This window comes from Talpa occidentalis, unplaced genomic scaffold (assembly GCF_014898055.3).
Source record: "Talpa occidentalis isolate TD23 unplaced genomic scaffold, MPIMG_talOcc4v2.1 talOcc4.7, whole genome shotgun sequence".
Classification (NCBI taxonomy): domain Eukaryota; kingdom Metazoa; phylum Chordata; class Mammalia; order Eulipotyphla; family Talpidae; genus Talpa; species Talpa occidentalis.
Window position 1 is genome coordinate 34,410,852 of NW_023605083.1, and position 15,326 is coordinate 34,426,177.

The following is a 15,326-nucleotide window of genomic DNA, read 5'->3' on the forward strand; positions in this document are numbered from 1 at the left end:
TACAAAGTATACATGCATTTCTTAGATATAAAAAGGCAACTTAATTAAAGTCTAAAATTTGTAGATATTTTATAACGTTTTAATATCTCAACTAATTGCATGAAAAGTATAGATTCAGGGTGATTCATTTCTCACTTCATCTAGACTATTAAAACTACATCAAAACCATTTTCTTCTTTTTAGCTTGGAAAACAGGATGGTAATAACTATAACAATAAAAGTTATTGAGCTCTAACTTTATGCCAGGCACTATTTTAATTGATTTACATTAATTAACTCAGTTAAACCCCATAATGACTCTATGAAGAAAGTACTATTAGCTCCCATGTTCGATGAGAACACTGAGGCACATGAACTTCAATTACTACTCCTGGGTCGCAACTAGGAAGTGAATTCTAATCCCAGAAACATGGCTCCAGGGTTCACCTCAAGCATGACTTAATATCTCTTGCCACTGACGACAGTGTCTAGCTCATAGCAGGCTCATACTCATTGTTTTTCAACTGATCCATCAAAAATACAAAAGAGTAGTTCACTATACACAGTACCCAAGATGTGATGAAATATAACTCTGCCCTTTTCTGCAGGTTTCAAGATGAGAATATTTTAGCAAAGCAGCTCAGAAATCAAAGATGCACTTTACAGTTCTTACCCTGTTAGAGGAGATAGAAGTATAACAGTTGCAGCAGGTACATGGGCCACAGGCAGAAAATGTAAACTCTCTGTGTTTCAGTTTCCTCACATAAGAAACTGGCACAATAATGATGAAGGCGGTGGTGATGGTGGTATCCATGCCATAGGGTTTAAGTGAAGACTATCTGTGTGGCACAATAGCAAACATTCGCTGGGGCTCAGATATTATTGTCATTATTACAACTCACTTTCTTTATCTGACTCTCTTAGTACACGACTGCTCAAGGCTAGGAAATCATTTTATTCATTCCAAAAAGAGGTTATTTGAGCTGATTTGCCTGTCTTGTAAAAGGTTGAATCCAATTGCTGCGAAAGGGGAATCTGCGAGTCTGTTCATTCTCATTAGCTCTTGTCAAGGCTTGCTAATTCCAGATTGTTCTGAGACACTAGGGAGAGTGAGGAGAATCACTGAATGCAAATTTTCATGTGCTAGATGCCCTTGAAAATCAGCAATTCTATTGCCTATTTCCTCTACCTGACTCAAAACTCTGCTTTCCAAAGTACTTACTGCAGAAAGGGTACCTCACACAGATGTAGATAGGTGTTGAGCAGACTGCACTCTGCCAGGCAGTGAGGGAGAAATGGGGAATAAGTCCCCCAGATTCTAGTATTCCTGAAACCAGTAATAGCTGTCTCATTCTTTCATCTCAGCCCTTCTAGGATGTACACTGGAATCAATTCTGGAGATAAGTTGTCCAGAACATACTATGCACCCTTCAAATGATACCTCCTTCCATGTAGCATAATTTTTGGATCAAATTAATGTCAACTCTCACATTTGCCAAAGGCAAAACAAACAAAAAGACAACACTGGTCCTAGAGTACACTTCTTCCTTCCCCCAGATCCACACACAGTTGCCCTAACCCTGGCTCTGCAATTATACAACAGTTGAAACATTTAATTTTATAAATACATTTACTATACAGTGTATTTTTAGCATGATACTCTTTGCGAATAACTTTATGGAATATGTTCTACAATTAATATTTAAAAGAGGAATGAATAACCAGTTACTTCCCCCCACCAAGTCCTTTTAGAATCCACACTTAAAAAGGCACAATGTAAACAATGCATATATACTAATAAAAGAAATATATTGATACATCGAGCCTTTTCAACAAAGACTGAGAGGGTCATGCACAAGACTTTTGTTTAACTTCATTGCTTTATTTTTCTGGTGTACTTCCCTCCTAGAACCAACGTTCTGTGTAGCAATAGCTTCAAAAACTAGTCCACAAGCATTGATTCCTTCTCGAAGCTAAGGCAGTGAAGTGTAGCTGCAAGTGCACAGCTGTAGACACCTGAGTATGAATTCTGCTTCTAACATTGGCTACTCATGTAGATTGAGGTTAATTATTTCATCTCTCTGTGTTCCAGTAAGATCAATGATAAAGCATGTACACTAAAACTTTTCTCCCAGGGTTCCTGAAGGTAAGCGATTATAGTAGTATAACCTACTTTGCACAAAACGTAGCACACGATGTGTGATCACAAAATCATGGTCATTAATGCAACCACTCAAAAGTATATACTACTTATTTGAACTATATTTAGCTATAGGACAATGATTTTATTAAAATGGGAAAACATAACTTTGAAGGTTCATTTTCAGATGTTAGAGCATTTTTTCCTTAAACCTTGAAGTCATAAAAAAAGTTCTATATTGTTATTATAACCCTAGACTTCTGTTTTAGTAAAGATAGCTGGGGAATAGAAAAGAAGGTATCACACAAAGGAATGCGTAACTGCAAAGTACTAACTCCCCACTATAGTGTATTTTATAATTAAAGCTTGCATATAAAAACGGATTGCATACTTCCTGCAGGTCTCTGGGATCCTTTTTTTTTATAAAATTTTTTCTAAATGAAATAGCATTCTCCTCTATGTGATCTGAGAAGGATAATGCCTTCCACATGATTTTTTAGGGCACTAAGTGTATATATCTATATCTATATCTATATCTATCGCTATATATCTATATATCTATATCTACATGTATATCTATATCTCCCCCTGTATTTTATTCTATATTTTTGATTCCTTCACCCAATCTCACTTAAAGATGATCTCTGCTAGCTGCTCTGTTCCTCTGTTTACCTCCTACCACACACACATTAGCCACTACTTCACTTTTCAATTCCTCAACATGATTTCCAAACACAAGTCAAAATACATAGGGATAAGCTAGGGAAGTGGGATACAAGATAGCACAAAACCAAGTAGATTTAAATAGTAGACATCTTAATTTAAATTTCTTCCTATGGGCAATGGGCTATAGAGTTTTTATCCTGTCCTAGCCTATCCTACCCTATCCTACTTTATCCTATCCTATTCTACTCTGTTAAAAATGCTGGAGCCAATACCAAGCTGTTTCCACAACAGCTAATGAAACATGACCTACTAGATCACCTATGTATGTTCTATTTTGAACAGAGATCAAGTTATGGCCTTGATTTTCAAACCAAAAAGTTAATCTGCTCAAAAAAATGAATATAGCTCTTTTTTATATTGTGAAACACTAGAAGTCATTTAGTTATTTAAGTCATTTTTTCTTCTTGTTAAGGGGAGCAGACAGGAGAGGTCTGTTGAACCATCTGTGGGTTAGCTCCCTGGCAGGTGATCAAACTCAGGCCATACGGTGATAGCACTGAGACTTAACTACCAGGCCACCAGGGAGGGCCCATTTTCTATATCTTTTATTTTATATTATTTAAAGATTTATTTATGCATGCAAGAGCTGTGGTGCAGGCCAGAGGTGTTAGGGAGGGGGTGAGAAGATTCACTAGAGACAGAGTGGGGAGCAGAACAGGTGGATTGGCTGAGATACACTGCTTAGGAGAGCAGCGGGCCAGATAGGAGAGGTCTGCTTCACCACGTGGGTAGTTTCCTGGCTAGGGATTGAACTCATGCTGCAGTGGCTACGGACTGCTTCATGGTGTGGAGAATTAACCCCTTGCACCACCACAGAGGCCTTTCTGTATCTTTTAGTGAAAAAAAAAATGAATCCTATATTGAATGATTTTCTTAAGTCACAGTAATTGGATCTGTTCATTTCTTTCTCCTCCCTAACTGCTCTATGAACAGTAGAGTAGCATATAAATTTGTATTTCCTAGATTAAGAGTATTTACTTTAAAATTAAATACAGATTATGGCTTCACTCTGATCTACACAATTAGTGTATGCAGAGCTGAGCATGGAGATATCTAATTTAAAAAAAGTTCTCATCAGGACACTTGTGTAGACCAAACTAAGTGCATCATTTCTTTAGGTATTCTAAATTGAAGAGAAAGAGAGAGAGGGAGAGGGAAAGAGCGAGAGAGAATAGAAATTAATGAATGGAATGCCAGGACTTATAAAGGATTTCATTGTTTCAAAAGAATTTGAGGAAACATACAAAGCAAATAAAAGTGAACGTTGCACAATTACAGGTTAACCAAGAACAAAGACTGAGAACCAGAAAAGCAGAAAAATTAAACATACAAGAAAGTTATTTGACTTTAAATCAGGCTCTAATTCTTATTGCAATTAAGATAAAAGTGCTTTGAAAGTTTTTTTTTTTTTTTTATTTTGACACCATTAATCAAGTTCTAATTCTCTGGAAATATGAGCAAAAGAATAGTTATTTGCTCCATTATCATTTTCTAAGTCATTACTCAAGGGAATTGCTTTTACATAGCATTCAAAATGCAGAAGTCTATCAGTCTAGAAAACACTTTTACAACTCTTGTCCTATCCCAGCAATAATTATATAAATATAGTAACAGTGCCAGTTGATTATCTACTATCTACTGCACACCAAGCATGATAAAAAGATGACTCTCATTAACTACTTATGAAACTTAAGATGTGTTCCCCATTTTATTCCCCATTTTAAATTTTTTAATTTAATTAAAAATTAAAGATTTTTAATCTTTAAAATTCAATTTTAAAGATTTTAAGCAACTCATTTAAAGACATATACAATACATGGAAAAACTGGGATTTGACCCCAGAGAGCTCATCTTCAGTGCCTATATCTGCTGATTTTCAGATAAATAACAGGTGAACTAACCATGACATATAAGGAATAGTCCTTTGGAAAGAACTTAAGCAAGGGTGAGAAAATGGAGAAAAGATACAGCATGTGAGAAAAACCAGACAACAATTCACCTGGAAGGGAAGATGGACAGTCCTTCTGCTAGGATGTAATTTGATTTGAATCAACCCAGGACATGTCTCTAATTTATATTTGGCTCCAGACAACAAGCATTCAGGTAATAGCTATACTAATAGAGGTCTGGGTTTTTTGTTTTTTGTTTTCAGAAATAGTTGAAAAAACTCAGTAGCACCAGTTACTACTAGAACACCAGGACTTTGATATTATTTGTTCTCTGACAGTTAATAAATTACTCATTTCCACCAATTTGTGGGTTCATTAGCATTAGTTAGACAAAAGTCTAAGGACACGTTCACTTGAAAAAAATCACTTATTTCAAGCAAAGTGAACATTAGTAAATCCCTAGGTTGCCTTCATGATCTGATATTCATTTTCTTCGATGCCCTTGAGGTTGAAATTTATTTTTGTGTGGATTTATGTAGATAAACATGTGTAAATGTTTTATTATATGATAATTAGCATGTGGCTGAAATATATAAGGCAGTGTTTTATATATGGAAGGCAAGGAGGGATTTATACCCATTTGCTAGCTTAGCTTCCTCCCGCATAAAGAATTTGGATTCCTGGATTTGTCTCCAAGGTCTTAAACCGAAAAGTAAGTCCAACATTAAATGATGTACTGTTTGAGTTTCTTTAGCATAAACTGGCAAATTCTTCTACAGATATTAATGCCTTGTCTGTAAGATTAGTTTACATACTATATGCTTTATACTGTACACACTGATATATTGTTAACTTTGCTTTATTCACATTAGACCAAGGTATGCAATGATCTATTAGCTGCAAAGCAGTTAGCACAATTCTTAGCATTTAATACTAAGAAATATCTCTCTTTCTTTCTTTACAAACTCAGACCCTTTTATACTATGCCTGTCTCTTTGCTTTGTGCTGCTCTTTTCACATTATATTCACATTATATTCCCAGCATTGCCTTTTTCTCCAAATAGAAGATGATTTTGAAGTTGCCTCCATAGTAAAGAAGCCCAAACATTTGTTGCAATTATTTTCATAGGTAGACATATGTTAAGTATTTTCTGTATTTTCTCTTTAGGTAAAGATGGCTGTGCCCCTGATGTTTACATGAGTCACCAAGAAAAGTAGCACACTTCTCTCCCATCTTAAAATAGTAATAATTCTAAACTTCCTGAGAGACTGAGATAATGGAACCTGTAGAATGTAGACTCCTTCTGAAAATGATTCTGAGATACTTTACGTGATTAGAAATTATAGTCTATTCTGTGAGAGCAAAGGATGTGTTGTAAGTGATTGAATAGAAATAGTTCCTCATTCTTTTTTGCAAGAGTTTGGTTTAGTTTCAGATGCTGTCTCTATTATGAGTATCATCTACTGCTGTTTGCTTTACTTTTTTCTCTATGTTGTTTTCTAGCGGGTATATAAGGTATGATGAACACCATGGTCAAAATGGCATCATGCCGCTGAGGCTGACATGAGGCACTTTTGGTGGTCCTCAAAAAACAACATCCCTTTGTTCTGTGTTTAATATCTAAGATGTGGAATCTGCTGAGACACCTGCCATTTTATACAACTCTCTAATCTTCGTCTTTATTAGCTGTCTGGCAACATCATCACACTGGCTGCATGGTTTAAATCTTGTTCACTCTCGTAATATAAACAGACAAGAGAATGTCCCTGAAGATATAAACTTAGTCTCTTGCATTGTAGACAGTTCTTTTTTTTTTTTCCAATGTAATTTTCCTTGAAACAAAAATTCTTTTATATTTCCACAGGAAAAGAGACTATCTCTTTGCCTCCTAAGTAAATATTTTGCATTACAATTGTCCAGATGTGCAAGTTGCCTACTGAAGCTTTCTCTGCTTAACGACTAATCCTTTAGATCAGTTGTTTAAAAAGACACAAGCTATAGTATATATTCTCATTCATTTACTTATTTATTTTATTCATTCAAATAACAGTTAAGGGCTTGTGCTATGAATCACACACTATACTAGGTACTATGCATATCAAAAAGATTAGGATGCTTTTATTTGAGAAAACAAGTAAGCAGGATAAAAGCACAAAGACATAAATTATAACACAATGTGTTAAGTGTTATGATAGAAGTATTAGCCAAATGTCTTGGAAAAAGAGGGATCCCTGTCTCAGTCTAAATAGGGAAATGAGAAAGTTTCACAGAAGAGGAAGATATTTGAATTCATCTAGTCATGTGTGCTAGAGAGGAGATAAAGAGGAAGTCCATTCTCAGTAGAGGGAATGTGAGAAGTTTAGTGTGGCTGGAACAAAGAGATAATGGTAGGAAAAAATCAGGACAGGGTTTTGAAAATGTCCCTTGACTCAGAATGTGAAAAGCTAATTGGAATTAATTAACTGGAATTAATGCCTAAGTATTGAATGACCAATAGAGATACAACTAAAAGCTAAGAGTTAGATCTGGGCTGCAGAGACAGTCTTATCTGCATACAGGCTCTATAGTAAAAGAAGAAATGCCATTACTAGAAGGGAAATTTGTAGCAAACTATGATACAAAATGCAGGGGTCACATGCCTGTCCTAAAAAGAGGCTTCCGCAGGGTAGGATGAGGGTTGAATGCTGAAGTAGCAGATGAGAAGGAGGGCAATTGAAATGACCCAGAAAAAAAATCTAGGGTTGGACAGGAGGAAGAAGATCAGACTAATTGGAAGTGAAGAGTGGCTTTAGCTAGGATTTCTCCACTTTAGGAGTTAAATTTTACCTCTCATAGTTAAAGAATAAAGACAAGAGGTAGAAGGTGCAAAGTTCTCATGTGTCATAGGACTTTTTGGTTTCTTGACTTCTCTTTTTACTTGAAATATTTCAGTGTAAGACTTTTCCAGAGAGAGAGAAAGGGAAGGTGTTTCCAGGCAGAGGATATAGGCAGAGGATTTGCTTGTGACTCGGAAAACATGGACTCCAGAGAAAAAGTGAAATCTGAGCTAGTCCTTTCCAGGAGAGCTGCACTGCTCTCAAATCAGATGTTAGGGCTTTGCCCTCATTGTTCAGGGGGTCTTTGAATTTTTTCATAATTTGGGGTTGATTTGGCTCAGATGGCTGGAATTCTACAATACTTTTTTCTTATTGCTCAAAGCAGTCAAAACCTCTTTCTCTTGCAATTTCTGCAGCTACCATGCTAATAACCACAGTCTACTTAGTGGTCTGGAGTAGAAACAGAACATAGCATCACCCAGTCTGTAGAAAAAAAGGACTTTGGTTCATGTCTGAGTGCTAGTCTTTCCTCTCTATTTCACCAGTTACATGATACTTACTCTACGTGCAAAGGACTCTACTGTTTTAGAATTCACAAGTTACCTATGCCTTGGGACAGCCATGTTTTACAATAACATTTTTCCTATATAGAGCTGGGTATGTTTACTTGAGCCTTCTGGCTTCTTATATTATCACGTGGAAACTTCGGCTAAATCACATCTCTCTTCCACATGAGACTACTTCAGATATTTGAAAATGGCACACATTTATCAGCTTCTTCAATAGGAAAATGACAATGAATGTGGAGGATTCACTGCTTTGTGTCAAGCATTAAGCTGGGATCATTCACATGAATTAGCTCCTTTAAGGAAATCAAAATAAAATTCCAACAAGTAAGCAAACAAAATAACAAAAACCACAATAAAAGGGGTCATGATTTTCTCTTGGCAAAGGACAAGGCAGATTCAAAGCTAAAGTAAGTTATAAAATCGTTTATATTAAAAACAGCTTTGAATATTGCCATTAAGGTAGTACAACTTCACAGTTAAAAGAAAAGCCAAGTGATGCCATAATAATTATTGGTTTTATCACCTGTTTAACTAGAAGTGAATCCATTGCTCTATCCACTAACTCTTCTACTGGCATAATTTTGAATCTATCACTGTCTTCACTTCTGTTTACAGAATATATATATGTGTGGGATAAGATTTACAAACATTTCAGTACACTTAGCATTTCCAAAATCTGCTTCAGCTTTTAATCTCCCTTATTGGAAAACCTGCAGAATATGCCAGGCTAAACACAGAGAGATAGATGTGAGCACAGAGAAAAGGGTCCAGTGACTAAGTAGAAAATGCTATATACATACACATATACACACATACACACAGAGAGAGAGAGAGAGAGAGAGAGAGAGAGAGAGAGAGAGAGAGAGACAGAGACAGAGACAGAGACAGAGACAGAGAGACAGAGAGAGACAGAAACACAGACTGACAAATATATTTTTGAAAAAAGCCCTGCAGGAACTAGGACTTAAGAGTAGCTTGATGTTTTGACAGGTGAAAAGATCTGAAACATTGTGCACTGTGAAGAATTGGATGGAGGGAGTGTAGGGATTTGTGAAAGGGATTGCTGTGAGTTACACATTTGAGCACTTTACATAATTTCGAGTCAACTGCATATTGGAATTTCTCCTTAATTAACAATTGTCTAATCTGTGCTCTTTGAATGACACTCTATATAGAACTAGGGCAAAATATGTTATTTATAGCCTTTGAAATTTGTGGTGCTCAAATCTAACACAAAGCTTTCAATGTGAAAATACTGCACTGCCCTGACATGGAAATAGGAGCTACATCCTGTTTTCAAATACACAGAAAGGACAAAAGGAAATTAGATTTAGAATCTGTAATGAAAAGGAAATGAGTTTTTTTATTTGTAACCTTTCTTCTGTGTTTAAGAAATTGAGTCCATTCATTCTAATGTTTAGCCTCTGGACCCTCTTTGCTTTCTGCCCAAATATATATTCATTTTTTCAAAAGGCACTCTCTAAGCTCACCAGTATCTCTAATTGTGTAGCCTGCATATCCTTAAACCCAAGTAATCCCAGCTAAATAGTTTAAATATTTCTTTTTGACCACTCCCCCCAACTAACATTCCTCAATATATCCTTATACAAGTACATAATATTTCAATAAATTTATTTTTTATGTATTTATTATTTCTGCAATCCAGTAGCAGAGTTGGCAAAAAGGAAGGGAAGAAAGAAAAGGGAAAATAATTCCAAAATAAAAACAAATGATATATTTTTTGTTTACTTTCTGGTCACTTTCTTTTGATTTTCTTTTTTTTTCTGGGTCTTCTACATACAATGCCAGTGGAAGTCAACAAGCTGGAAGAGAGGTAGTTCAGAGTACTTGGCAAGGTTTAGAATCAAAATACATACTCCATGACATTTACCTAGAATCTTATCCATATGCTAAAAGCAAAAAAGAAACACTAGTCATGAGCTTTACCCTTATGTAACTCATAATATTGAGGAAATAAGACAGTTTGAGAAGTGCTTAGCAATTGAAGTGATAAATGAAAATTTCAAGCAACTGGATGGTACGGATGCAGTATTTCAGAAATAGTATCCATCCCCAAATAACAACCTTTCTATTCTCTTTACCAACAAGTTTGCACAGGCAATTATGAAATGTCACTGTTGAACTACATGAATTAAGCCTTGCTTAACTTCTGTGGGCCTGTATTTCATTATTGGAAGGAAAAAAAGACTAAAATGAACTATAGTTGTGAGGATACTTTGATTTAAAAATCTGTTACTGTTGTTCCCTTTTATGAGAAGGGCATGAGTATACACTTACTATATGTAATCAAGCTATCAGAAACATGGATGTAGAGTGTTTCTGAGTGGCAGAGTGCCCTTGGGCTATTGTGGGGTAGAGTGGGTATCAAAGGCTGATTTAAAACTGGGTCCCTTCAATCAAATATTTAGGTATTTCCTGGAGGGATGTCTGGAATCATAATAATTATATTTTCTTTTAATTTCTTTTTAACTGCTGTACTTTCACAGGATTAAATGTAATTAAGTTTTATGATTATCTGTGGAATTCAGTGTGAAGAACAAAATTCCATTTCAAGCCAATGGCGTTCCCGACCCTTATAAATGAGAATCTTGTCACTGCAGAGACACAATATTGTTTCATCCAAGTATGTTTATACATAAATTTAGTTTTGGATCTTGCTATTTTAGAGGTCAGATTAAGAATGTTTTGGGTTTCTATCTTGCTTTATATGGATTATGATACCCTGGCAATTTCTGTTATACTGATTTAGATTGTCCTTTTCTCCATTGAATCAGTGAGAGTTCTTTCCCTTATAGAAAATTTGTTTGTCTTATTTATAATCTTACCACAACATGTTTCAAGATGAATCTAGTCCAGGGGCTTGTGTATGAATTTCCCTTCCTCATGTAATCAATCTGGTGGACTATGGAACATTGATGACCTTACTCAAGAAGGTTGAATAAAGTGGGATCTTTTCTCTCAGATTTATGTTCTTTGGTCTCTCCATGGTCCTAGCACCCAGAGGTTGTTGCTGGATGGGCTTTGCATATTGGTGACTGCTCTGAGGTGACTGGCCAGTCTCTGCTGAGGGAGCACTAGCTTCCTCCTCTATCATAAGAACAATACATAAGAACTTTACATATTTCATCCAGAGGGCTCTATTTCCATCCCTCTATTTTCTTTTCTGCCCTGTAGATCTCCTTTAAATGTCATGGAAGAATGACTTCCAATCCTTCATGAAGTTTCCATCTCCCCACCTATCTATAGCCTCCTCTAACTCTATCTGTTATTTCTCATATCATCATGAATAAAGGGAATTTCTATACATGAAGGAACAGACCATGATATTTTCTATCTGAGCACAATTTGAAAGTTGGCACCAAACCCCTCCTTCCATTGATTTCCCTCCTTGCTACTACTGATTCCCTTCTCTTTTGCTCAATAATCACTCAAATTGTTTATGGCTTTCACTTTGGTGATATTTACAGATATCTTATATTAAGAAAAAAGTAGGGGCAGTTGACTACAACAAAATGTCTACATTGGTTATCTATATTTTCACATGGAACACAATCTTCCCTTTCAATGAATACATCATTTATAGGTAAACATCAAAGATCATGATTTCAGAGAAAAAAAGATATTGCTGGCCACCAATATAAATGCCTCACAGTAACAGTAAGAGAATAAGTAAGAGAATAAAAATAAATGCATCATTCCATTCCATTCCATAGTAAGATAATAAATGTAAATATATAATTTCATTTATTCTCCAACAATTTTTTTTGTGGAAATACTCTTATGTTTATCATTTATATCTGAGTAAATTGAGGATTAAAATGTTAATAAATTTGCCCAATATACAAATAGTAGATGGGGAAAGAAGATTTATAATCAGGCAATCTGATTTTAGCTTTTCAACCACTACTCACTGCCTCCCAGCAAGTGTAGGTAAATAGATTGATGGCTGAGATGATTTAGATTATTTTATATTAGATTAGTTAAATGAAATTAGATTGGCAGATAGAAACTGGGATCTCCAATTATGACAGTTATTTTTCTGAAAACACTTCCAGCACAGTATTTTATATTGAGAAACTCAAGACTTTACTTTAAAAAAAAATGCAACAGGGGAAATCAAATGTAGTATGGTAACAGAAAAGACATTCTTGAAGTAAGTATACTAATGATCGTTAAATAAAATAATGAAACAGCCCCCCACATATTAAGAAAATATTTATTTATCTTATATTAGTATGAGGAGCACTCTACTATTAATTTACATTTACCATCCTTGCTCAGAAGAATAATTTCAGCCTCTGCCTCCCATGAAATTTGATTCAATCTAACTCTGCCATTCTTAGCAATTGCCATTTCATGTATGTCTGGAATGCTTGGCTTGTTTTAAAATTTAGAGCAGTAATATACTTGATCTTGGAAGTCTTATATTTTCTGAAAGGTAAGGGGAAAGCATACCAATATACTAGGATTTTGAGAATGGGCAACTATAATTATTGTATTTAAATTGATATAATATGCCTGATAGTAGTTATATATAATAATATATATCACAACAAGGAAAGGCATTACATAGTTCATTATTATATAAAGAGGAGTTGTTTTCTTATTATTGCTGAGGTTAGTTCCTCTTTGTCCCAATTACTTGGGAGCAGACATATCTCAACACATATTAGCTGAGCAACGTTGTAGAAACACTGCTTATTTATCATGTCTGGGAAGTTAAATTGAAAACCTGTGATGATAGCTGAAAGTTTATTGTTGGATAGCAAGAACTGTCAGAAAAGATATGTGATTGGGAATACAATGAAGGTCGGTGGAAAAAAAGTATGATTAGAGGAGAATCAAGAGACAGGACCTTGTACACAAAATGCACGTAAGATATATTCACTAAAAGAAATATGAATGGGGGCCTTCTGGGGGTTTAAGGGGTTAAGATGCAGCACTATAGAGCTATCCTCAGCCACTGCATCATGAGTTTGATCCCTGGCCAAGAAGGGATACATGGTGCAGCAGACCTCTCCTGACTCACCTGCTGTTCCCCTCAGCAGTATATTTCAGTCAGTCTGCCTGTTCTGTTCCCCACTCTGTCTCTGGTGAATCCTCTCACCGCCTGCACATCTGGCCTGTACCCCAGTTCTTGTATGCATGAATAAATAAATCTTTGAAAAAAAGAAACATGAATGGCGGTAGGTAGATGGAATGATGAATGGATAAAGGAAATGAAAAATGGATGTCTGGATATATGTACGGAAGGATGATGGATGGGTAGAAAAATATTGAATATTTCCAACTTTACAATATTTCCAAGGATTGAATCAGATATTATATTTGATTTCTGTATTGCATTTTGATACAATATATTTTATATTTTTATGTCCACAAGTGAGGAAAATTAAAATTAGTGACTCTAATTGCTATTTTTGAGCAGTTAAGGATATATGTTTCTCTGCTTCGTTCATACTGTTTCATACTAGTGACTTAAAAATATAAAAAGTACCAACCTTGAAATCTGCATTCTGTGTTCCTCATCTCACCTAAAAAAAAAAAAAAGATAGATTAAACAATGAAAGGAAAATTAACTGAAAATCAAGTAAGTTGGTAAAGTAGTAAAAAAGCACTTAAAAAAATCTTTTACCCATTTTCCCTTGACAAAGGAGACATGCTTCACTGTGGAAAAATACTCTGATAAATTTTGGTCTAACCCTTCACATAGTGTTTTCTGTGCTTTGTGATAGTGTTCTTTTTTAAAATTTCTCAAGGCTATAGCAATTACAAATGACAAATACAAGAGGGCGTTTAGTTAGAATGATAAACCTAAATTACATATAAGAAGAACTATATAGGCAACACTTAATCAACCAATGGAAATTTGTCATCATCATGAGATTTTTGATAAATTTAGACAAGAACAATTTAAGATGCTATTGCGACTTAGTATCAGGTTCTGTATTTCTACTCATGAATGCTGATTAGAACAAAGGCTTTTGCTTCTTCTCCCTCCTCGTTCCCCCAATAATCTGTTCTCCCTTATGGACCAAGTGATTATTGTGTTGTTTATAATAACTGTTCTACATTCCTTATGGAAATTGTAATTATGATGCTGAATATTCAAACTGCAAGCCACTTTTCTCAAGGAAATTGTAATTATGATAATGCAGTATTTACCCAACCAATGTTTTCTAGTCATTGTTCTCTTTGAGGAATGAGGAGGTGAGAGAAAAACACTGAAATAAAACATCCTGTTGGGATCTCAGATACATATTCTACAAAGGCACAATAATCAACTAATATTTGCTATATGGCAGGCATGACACCATTAGGCTGGCATGATATGACATACATATGTATTATATACGTCTCTCCACAAATTATATGTTTCTCATTTAAATGGAACACCAACCCCATGATGTAAGTTAAACATTACTACTGGCATTGCATTTTTTTTCTTCTAAATATTTACTTTTATTTATATATGCATACAAGAACTGGGGTGCAGGCCAGAGGTGTGGGCAGGGGTGAGAGGATTCACCAGAGATAGAGTGGGGAGCAGAACAGGTGGATCTACTGAAATACACTGCTGAGGGGAGCAGTGGGCAAGGCAGGAGAGGTCTGCTGTGCCATGTGGGTTAGCTCCCTGGCTGGGGATGGAACTCCTATTGCAGTGGCTGGTGATAGCTTGATAGTGCTGAGACTAACCTTACCTGTGTCACCAGGGAGGTCCCACTACTTGCATATTGTAAGGCTCAGAAATACTGAGTAATTACTTTACAGCACAAAGCTGGTTAATACTAAAAGTTAAACCCAGTTCTGTCAGACTTGAAAATTTATTTATAAGCTAATCATCTAAGACTTCTTTTTATTTGCTGGTACCACTGTACATTTGGTGTGTTGATTTGACCATAATCTCTTCCCAAGCAGAGTTTCTCAGTTCCTTTGTAGTGGGGCCTGCTCTTTGGCAGACAAATACTTGATTGTGACCCTTACTCCGAGAATGAACTTCCTACATTTATTCCTGAGACTGGAATACAAATTCTGCTCAGGGTGCAATTGATGCCATCTTTTTTGGAAGGCAATTTAGAATAATTCATTAATAGTAATAGTTTTCATGCTTTCTGACCCAACAGTTCTACTTCTAGAATGTATGCTCAAAGTATTAAAACATTTATTATAGCATTGTTTTAAATA

General features: G+C 35.4%; 1 protein-coding gene across 11 annotated transcripts in view; it reads right to left on the reverse strand.

The window, feature by feature from the left end:
* Positions 1-15,326, reverse strand: part of LINGO2 (leucine rich repeat and Ig domain containing 2) — a 1,109,656-nt gene that overhangs the window by 354,981 nt on the left and 739,349 nt on the right. For all 11 annotated transcript variants that reach the window (XM_054689320.1, XM_054689315.1, XM_054689312.1 and 8 more), the window contains one exon: positions 13,643-13,675. The gene's annotated coding sequence lies outside the window, so the exon portion shown is untranslated. The remainder of the gene's footprint in view (positions 1-13,642; positions 13,676-15,326) is intronic.